Below are 9718 nucleotides of genomic sequence, written 5' to 3'. Positions count from 1 at the left end.
TAGCGCTCTCCTGATTGGTGTTCCAAAGAAAGTCCTGAGCAAGCTCCAACATATTCAGAACACTGCCGCACGTCTCATATCCAGGACCTCTCGTTACAACCATATCACTCCAATACTACGAGAACTACACTGGTTACCTGTGCAGTATAGCACACAATATAAGATACTTACTTATACTTACAAAGCCTTACATGATGAGTGCCCAACTTATATCAAACAATTACTAGAGGTATATAAGCCTACCCGAAATCTTAGGTCTATAAAACAATCAGTCACTTTAGTTATTCCAAAAAGTCGAACCGTAACATACGGAGATCGATGTTTCAGAAAAATAGCTCCAAAACTGTGGAATGCCTTTCCAGAACATGTAAGGGACTGTAGAACACTGTGTGCATTCAAGAAGTCACTGAAAACACATTTTTTCCATCAAGTTTTCCTGGACTAGTTTCTATCATTTCAGTCATTCGTGTAGGTTAGATTCTGTGAAAAACTGTGAAAACTAAAGACTGTGTGTCTTAGCTTTCGAGTACCATTTTGTGATGTTTTATAAAAAAGAAAAAAGGAATTGTGTGTTTTAATGTATTATACCTGAGACATTATATGCTGTGTGTGTATTTCATTATTATTATTATTTTAATACGCCCTGAACCTGATGTTTATTCTTATCTAGCATATTTATGGTATCTTGTGTTTTCATGTTTTAAATGTACAATGAGGATAGTTACAGCTTTTAATGTTTTATTTATTTTCTATGTATTATGTGTATAACATTCTGTTGTAAGGTATATATGCATTGTAAAGCACCTTTGAGCGTACATAGTGTATGAAAAGGGTGCTATATAAATATGGTATTATTAATATAATAATGCTGTTTGTATATATTTGTCGTTGAATTTGTGTAAGATATACAAAACTAATTTTATAAGTACGAAAGCCGATTAGGACTACACTGAGAAAAATCAAAGTACTGATAGTACTGAAAGACTATGGAGTGAACGGTGAAGATAACGAACAGTAACCAATCTCATAAATCCCACAAGCAATACAAAATAGATAGTTGGGCAAACACGGACCCATGGACACACAAAAAGCTTAACTCGGGTGAACTTGAAACAGAATAGAGATAGTAATTGCCTGAATGTGGAATCATTAATGGTAATTCATTTTGTAAGTTCTAAAATTGTTCAATAATTTTTAATATGTTTATGAAATATATTTTCTTTTCTAAAGTAAAGTCTGAATTATAGGCACCTCAAAACTACCTAAAAGCAAATAATCTTAAATGTAATGGAATATTCAAGTTCTCAAAATATTTTGACACAGTCAAAGCATATTGTATTTCAATCGTGTATGTTCCTGACTTTCTGTAAATTTTTATCCTATTTTCTCTCATATATAATCTTTAAATTCTACATAATTACATTGTAGTTATTCTTTTCTTTAAATGGTTCACATTCATGTAATCTTAAAATCAAATGATGAAATTCTCAAACAATATCTGGAAATTTTTCATTTGTTGAAAGTATTTTCATATGACGCGTTTTTAAATAGTTATCTGAAGTCTTGGAATTCTCAATCACTAATTCTCAAACTAATAGAATATTGGAGTTATCAAAAAGATATCTAGGGTAGACTCGATAACAGTATAGGGTCCCGTGGGGATTATTTTTAAATATAGAGCGTAAAACAATATGGGATCCGGGTTAGAATAAGTCCTCACTTCCCCTTGCTTGTCGTAAGAGGTGTCTAAATGGGGGGCGGTCCTTATGATGAGACTGCAAAAACCGAGGCCCCGTGTCATAGCAGGTGTGGCACGATAAAGATCTCTCCCTGCTCAAAGGTCATAAGCGCTGAGCATAGGCCTAAATTTTGCAATCCTTCATCGACAATGGTGATGTCTCCATATGAGTGAAGCAATATCGAGTGGGACGTTAAACAATATTCAACCAACATAGTATAGGGGGATGTAAAACTCAAAACGAATAAGCAAAATTAGCTAGAAACATTTCAACTAATTGCACAAGTTAGTTAGAGGATGAACTTCATTAGCATCGAGAAAATCTCTTTATTGGTCAGCTCAAATTAGGCAAAAAACAACATGAATAAAAACAATGTATAAAGTGGACCAGAATTTGACTTCAAACTATCATAAAGATATTTCATGCTGAAATTACAATACACAAAACACTCTAAATTGCATTTACCTAGATGTAAATCTATAAAAAAAAAATTGTGTACATTTTGTACCAACTATTGTAAATGATCATGCAGGACTTCTGCACAATTGTATATTAAACAAACATTTATTCCATTGTAACATCATCAATAGTCCTCTGTGTACTTGTGGGAAAGTTGAAGATCGGATCCGTAAAAAAACAATTATTGTCAATTCTAATTGTATATTTTTATCTAAAATTTGTAGAAAGAATTGTATGTTAAGATGAAAGGTGAAGATAACGAACAGTGATCAATCTCATAACTCTTATAAGCAATACAAAATAGAGAGTTGGGCAAACACGGACCCCTGGACACATCAGAGGTGGGATCAGGTGCCTAGGAGGAGTAAGCATCCCCTGTCGACCGGTTACACCCGCCGTGAGCCCTATATCCTGATCAGGTAAACGGAGTTATCCGTAGTCAAAATCAGTGTGCCAAGAACGGCCTAACAATCGGCATGAAACACGTCAGACAGCATGTGATTAATTAGCGACTTTATAGTAAAACCAAACTGTCGGTAAACGATCGATGTACGCATCTACAAAGCCTTTCATATCATTTATCTTAATGAACAGGATATATTTCCCGCTTTCCAGAAATTCATACCTTTATTCATTTTTTTATTGATCAATTTTGACTAAAATTTAAGGTGTTCGACTTTGTGCACAAATTATGGAGAAGATTAGTGTGATTAAATCTAGACATTGAGTGCTGTAAAGTCTGATTTACATGTCTAATTGGATATTAATGAACTAAGTATCATGGAAAAGTAATTCACAGTTATAAATCGAATTCTAAAATAAAATGAATGTATTGTCGAACTCACGAACAAAAGTTCTTGATTTTATTAAGTGGACAATGAATGTGGTGATTCACGCTAATTTCACTTCAATTATTATAATTTGATGCTAGCACAAAGCAATTGTCGCCGTTGTCAACGTTGACCAATTGATTCCATTTGGATTTGAACTACCCACGCAACTTACATAGAATTATCATAATGTTGTACCTAGCGGTTCTTTATCTTTTGCTGGAGGAAACTCGTCGCCTTGCGTAATACGCAGAATATCAAAGACACCGAAATTCAAGAGGGGAACAAATGGTTTAAAAATTTAAAAAAAATAAAAAAAAGTTGAAACAAGAAGTCAACCCTTTCAAACAATCATAACTGCTCATGTCAAACAATTCATAATTGCTCATGTCATGGAAAATAGATCTTAAAGTGGGCCTATACTCGGCCTACGTCACAATCAAATGTAAACGCGGAACCACGCTTCCGTTTTCCGAAATGTGATATTTTAACGATATCCGTTTGATTTTTACATGGCGATACGAGATACCAATATCCGATAACAATTCCTTCCTGGGCGTTCTTATCTTCTTATCAGTCAAATATCAAATTTTAAGTTGAGATTTTGTGGTGTGGTTTTTAAAAAAAAAAGGGGGGGGGGAGTAGAGATGATTATAGCTTTTTTAAAAATCGGTTGGAGAACAAACAACATGTTGGTGGATGAGGGTGTGTCAATAACATTGTACATGTCCGTGAGACATTCAGTGTACATTGACTATTCATGTATGTAAAAGTTTTACTATGATCCAAATGTTCAACATATGAAATTGCGGGGCATCAGAAAGTGGGGGAGACAGATGGGAACGGGGGAGGGGGAGATCAGACCAATTCAGATTTCCATGAGCATCATGGTAATATTTCTTTCGTTAGGATCCGGGTTAGAATAGGTTCCAAATTATCATCAACAAATACATGGTACGCTCGTTTAAAAAGAAAAGTTCACATTTCGCTGCTCCAGTGACCACAAATATCGTAGTTGTGTTCGCTGCTACAGTGTTACAGATAATGACGCAAGCTTCAAAGATCAGCTGCAAATAATTTGTTTTATTTCACCGACCGTCATGAATTTGTCATTTTTTCCTTATCCTCTCTCCTTTTTCAAAATCATTAGGGCGGTATCTATTAGTTCCTTATTGAGATTGCATCTACTTAGACCGGCGTAAGTGGTGTACGTGTACATACATCCAATTTATGTACATGTAAATGATTTCATGACCTGTAGAGATTCATATAAAACTTTTTCTCAGGATATAAAACATATCATACTTTACACGTATGCATTAATTTAATCATATAAGCAAAATCATCAAAATTCAGTTTGTTACTTTCGTTTTACATTTACATTGTGCAAAGCCTTCTCTAGAATGTTTTCCCCAGATAAAATGTAAACTTTAATTGTAAACCACATATATCTTATAATAGTTATAATTTAGCATAGCTCAAATTATTATCCAAGGTTGTAAATATGCTCAAACTTCACATGTCTTATGAAGATATGATATTATATAATTTTTCAAGATTTTAGTGGGGGTTACTTGTTGTAGAGCTGATGGATTCTAAAATAATGCGTCAACATATGATTTTCTTACTCAAATCCTTATTCTAAGATAATAATCTGTAAATTAAAAACAACTAATTCAAGGTTTAGTCCATGAAAATTAGGGAAAAGACCAATATTGATGCCAAATGGTATTTCCTACAGTATTTCTTTTAACATGTTTGGGCTCACAGTGTATACATTACGAAAATATTTATTCCAATCTATTAAAATAAATTATTACATATCATTAAATAAAGGGTATATAGTCTATGTTGCTTATTACAGCCCATTTGTTTGGGGAAATAATAATTATTAAGAAAAATAAAGAAGGAGAAATGCATTTTCCTTAATGTTGATGGGGTGCTTACTTTTGAGAAGCAATAACAATGAAAATAGCATGTTAACATACACTGTATATATTTTTCAATGTCTATCTATTACTAGAATATATATTCATGTTGTAATTTTTTCATGATTGAGTCCATTTAAGGCCGAGTATAGATCTACCTTAAAATAAAGACAAAGTTTATACTTTGGATAATCAGTATTTTAATTTTTAATAGTATTTTGCAAGTAAAAATGTACTGTGCATTATATCCCTTGAATAAAATCTTATACTCCGTGTGATGCCGTGAAAACACACCGGGACATTCAGTGGACACGTCGTCTTCTAAAGGGGGGGGGGGGGGGCTTTTTAATAGATTCAAGTCTGGCAGAGAAACCGAAATTCAAAGGAGCCGACTACTGATTACAACGCCGTTATCAAATGCATATTTATGATTCGAGTAATGTAACATACATGTACTAGTATATTTGGGGAATATCTTTGCGTATATAGCACAAAATGTTATTGAAAAGGCTTTTCAAAAACTGTTTACAATCATATGCATATGATATTGATAATAAAAACAACTCCATTTTCATGATATTTTGCCTGCAAAATTCTGCCGCTAGGGTCCCCGTGTATATATAGTAATGATAGTATAAGACAGTGGCTATAAATGGCCACTGTCTAAAGATGAAAGGCGGTATACCACAAAGTAAAAAGGCGTAGTAACGGGAAAAAGCATATAACACGAAGTGAAAAATACCACAATCTACGTTGTAACGCCTTTTGATTAGCGTTACTACGACTTCTTTTCGCGTTATATTGCTTCTCTTCACTTCGTGTTTTAACGCCTTTCCACTTTGATTTATGTCTTTTGAAAGGCATCATAACGTCTTTTGGGGGGGGGGGGGGGGGGGGGGTGTGCCCTTTTCGCGTTACACACCGTTTGACTTGCATTATAACGCCTTTTGAATCGCCTTATTATACACGTTTTCTTTAGTTTATGTTCTTATTTGTTACACTCAAATGAACATAAATCATTTATAAAATGATAACAACACGTGATATAGGAACAGAAGCGCTCTCGAAAGTGCAGTTTATTTTATGTACATGTATATAGTACAATTTTTTAAAATTTGATTTTCGTTCCCCCAAATCTTTAAAATCTACAAAACAAAATAACATGATTTAAATACAAGACGGCGTATAAATAATAAATATGGTTTATTGAGGGCGGGTGAGTGGGAAAGCGTGTTACTGCATTGAGAGAGAGCCTTCGAATGCGGTAAATTCTTACAAAAGAGAAAGTGTACGCTTAGTGTTGAATACTTGTAAATACTTGTAGAACAGATAATCTATATTCACTTTAGCCAATCAGATTTCAGGAAAAACAACAGACAACAAGTAAACATGTGTTCGATAGAACGACGTGTTGTAATCACTTCAATAAATACATGAGTCCTTTTCACGGTCCTAGATGGTTAAACCTTGGTGGTTCCTTTAAGGCCTAGGTGATCGATATGTTTGATACCTTAGTGGTATCGTAGTTACGACCTCTAGGTGAGGCATTGAGTGGTACTCAATTTGCCTTGGAGGCGAAAAATAGATTGCTTAAAAAATTTGAGTGTGTTCGAGGCGGCAACTGCACGTGCATTTCCCGATTGGGCCTAGCTTACCCGAGAAAGATAGCTGGAGTTGATCTTTTATTTACTGATTGACCTTACTGATTGATGTATACTAGTAATGATTTCGGGTTTATCTATAGTGATTAGAACATTGTTTTTATTCATTACGTGGTGGGTTTTTTTATACCAAAGATGAAGGTATCAAGCTTTCTCCGTTTGACATCAAATGTTTGTGAGTACATTCCGTTTGACATCACATGTTTGTGTGTACTTTTCAAAATTTGGGTCCTTCTGTCTTGCAGTCTGAAACTTCTCCAAACCGGCCCCTCAGAAAACCGGTCCTCCCTTTTTAAAAAGTCCCGGGAGAAATCTCACAAAATCGGCCATTCCTGAAATCGTTTGATCGATTGATTGTTTTACGTCCCGTCAAGAATTTTTCACTCATATTGAGACGTCACCAGCTTTAAGTGAAGTACCACATATTTAGACCTATGCTTAGCGCTCAGGGTCGTAGCAGTGAGGGTTCCTTATCGTTCCAACCCCTGCCGCGACACGGGACTTCTGTTTTTAAGGAGGTACTCTACATCGTCATAATGGTCGACTTCCTTTTAAAATATGGATATAAATATAAGCAATATTCCTAAATTGGTTTCCAATTTCATTACCTAGCTGAATAGCTCAGTGGGTTAGCACGTCAATATTGCAAACTATAATCAGGGTTCGAAACCAGCAGGGGTTTTAAAATTGTTGTTTTCGTCCATGGTATTGCACTATTCAAATCCTTCCAGATTCATCTCGCTGTCTTGAATGTTGCATCTCGCGTTTTTCGGTTCTACCCCCGTAATACCAATGATGTCTGGATAATATATGTCTGTCAAGGCCTCCATTTCACTCCTTTTATCCATGTATTGATGAGCATTCATATATACATATGTACATTTTGCTAACTTTTGACAGAAAAATCCCGGTTGGATGAACATAAATTTCTTTGATTTAAACTATTTACATTTTGGGAGTTCTTTCGACTCACTTACCCTTTTCTTGTTGACCCACTGAGTAATACGCAACTTCCGAGATATCAGCTCTTCTGTGATAGAGGTACGTTCAGTGTTCTGTTGAACTAGCTATGTTAATACGAATAAAAGTAATGAAAGTGTAAATTTGTTTATATCAGCCGTTGGTATACATTAAACTTACCATATCAAGAATGATATTTGATTGAATTAGGCCAATGAGTTAAATATGAAATCATTCTTTATTTCCTCTTCTGCACGAGTGATATTTTAATCAAAGAAAAATGGTGATTATCGAATTTTGTTTTAGGTATTTTATTATCAAATACTAATGAACTTACTAACATTGCGTGTCCCTGCAGTTTGAGTGGTTGCCTGGTGTCTGATAATCGGCCTTTAGGCAATATATCACGGCAGTGATAAGCATTTGTTCCTACCGCGTGTGGACGATAGTATGTTTTGCGTCTCACTGTGCGTAAGAGTTCCACAAAGGGAAAGAACTACGAGCAACTCGGAAATTGCGTATTGTCGATGTTCATTGTAGTATTATTAAAAAAAAAAATATCATGCAGAATGTTCACGTTTTAACTTATAGATCCATCCCATAAAAGTGAGTGGTCATGTGGTTCTTGTGACTGAGTTTTTTTCAGGTACTTTTACCAGAGATTTTGAAGTAGCAAGTTGACAAAAAAGTTCTAGTTTGCTGACAAGACATGTTTATGATATTTTAGACCTTACGGACTGGACAATTTATTTCTGGAACATCCAGTTGATATCAAATCAGTTAGCTAGTATATGCACTGGGCTTTGTCCCATAGAGAGGTAATGGAATATATTGCCTATTATACATGTATATATTATGACATTTATTAGTTTCATAGTACTTATAATAAAATATTGTGAGATGTTAGCATAATGTGTATACTTAGATTATCTAGATTAAGGGCTAAAACTCTCAATGTCAAATCATTTCATTGTGACTGATAATTTATGCATGATATAATGTATATTATTATGAAATGATATTTATATGTATGTTTTATTTGTTGTAGGGTCGAAAAGGTACATTTTAAGTGTATATATCAGCATCAGATTGCATCGATAAATAAATGGATGAACCTAAGCCAGGAGTTTGGTGTTTTGCTTGTGACAATCAGTATCATTACTTGGCCTCTTTTCCTGACCCAATGGGCGTACCCGTCCCCGCCTGCTCCGATTCTTCTCGCTTGCTTAACAGTTCCTGGTACAGTTCATCCTTTTCTCGCCTTTCAAGTGGAGTTAGGTCTTTTCTTTTGAGCACATCTTGTCTTCTTCTTCCGCTGTCTGCTTTCTTGTCTTGTGGAATGCAGTCAGGACTTCATCTCTGGCAACTTCTATTTGAAACGTCATTCTAAGTTTTCCTGGCCTTTCGGGTTCTCCTTGGTCCTTCTTGATGTAAACTTATACGGTACCGATTTTGATGCACCAGATGTGCATTTCGACAAATAATGTCTCTTCAGTGATGCTCAACCGAAATTTTTTAAAATCCGAAATAACAATAAACTTGTAAGAGCTATTTTAGGGGAAAACAGAGTGCCAAAAAATGGAGTCAAATTCGTCTAAGATGTTTCATAGTCTCCTGATGTCGGTTGGTTTAATTGTGTTCTGTTTTGGTCTCATGCAGAATTTGCTATAATAACATGTCATCTTCTTTCTGTCTTCCTGGGTCTTTTTTTTGGGTGTCCTGCTGTCCTCAGGTGCTTTGAACATGACTAGATTTACTTTCCTCCTCAGTCTGTCTTCTATTTCTTTTCTTTGATCTTTGTTTTTTTGGTGTTTATCAAGGTGATCACCTCTTCTGCGCTGTTAGTCTCCTGTTTTCCTTGGTTTTGCTCCAATGTAATCTGTTTTACAGTTTGAATCATTTCCTGGGTGAAGTTTCCTTTTTTGGTGTTTGCTAACTTGGTGTCCATGCACCTCCATTACTTTTGCTTGGAGATTGTTCACCTCTTGTTCAATCTTCCACAAGCATCCCAAGAATTTAACAGCCGCTTTGTTGCAGGATTTTGAACAATAGTAGACGATGACTACACATTTGACTTAATCTTTCTTGAGAATCTGTTATGTGATGTAGTCTATATATTCATACGCTGTATGGTACCATTT

Source organism: Ostrea edulis, chromosome 2 (genome assembly GCF_947568905.1).
Source record: "Ostrea edulis chromosome 2, xbOstEdul1.1, whole genome shotgun sequence".
NCBI classification, from domain to species: Eukaryota; Metazoa; Mollusca; class Bivalvia; order Ostreida; family Ostreidae; genus Ostrea; species Ostrea edulis.
This window is presented reverse-complemented; position numbering follows the sequence as displayed.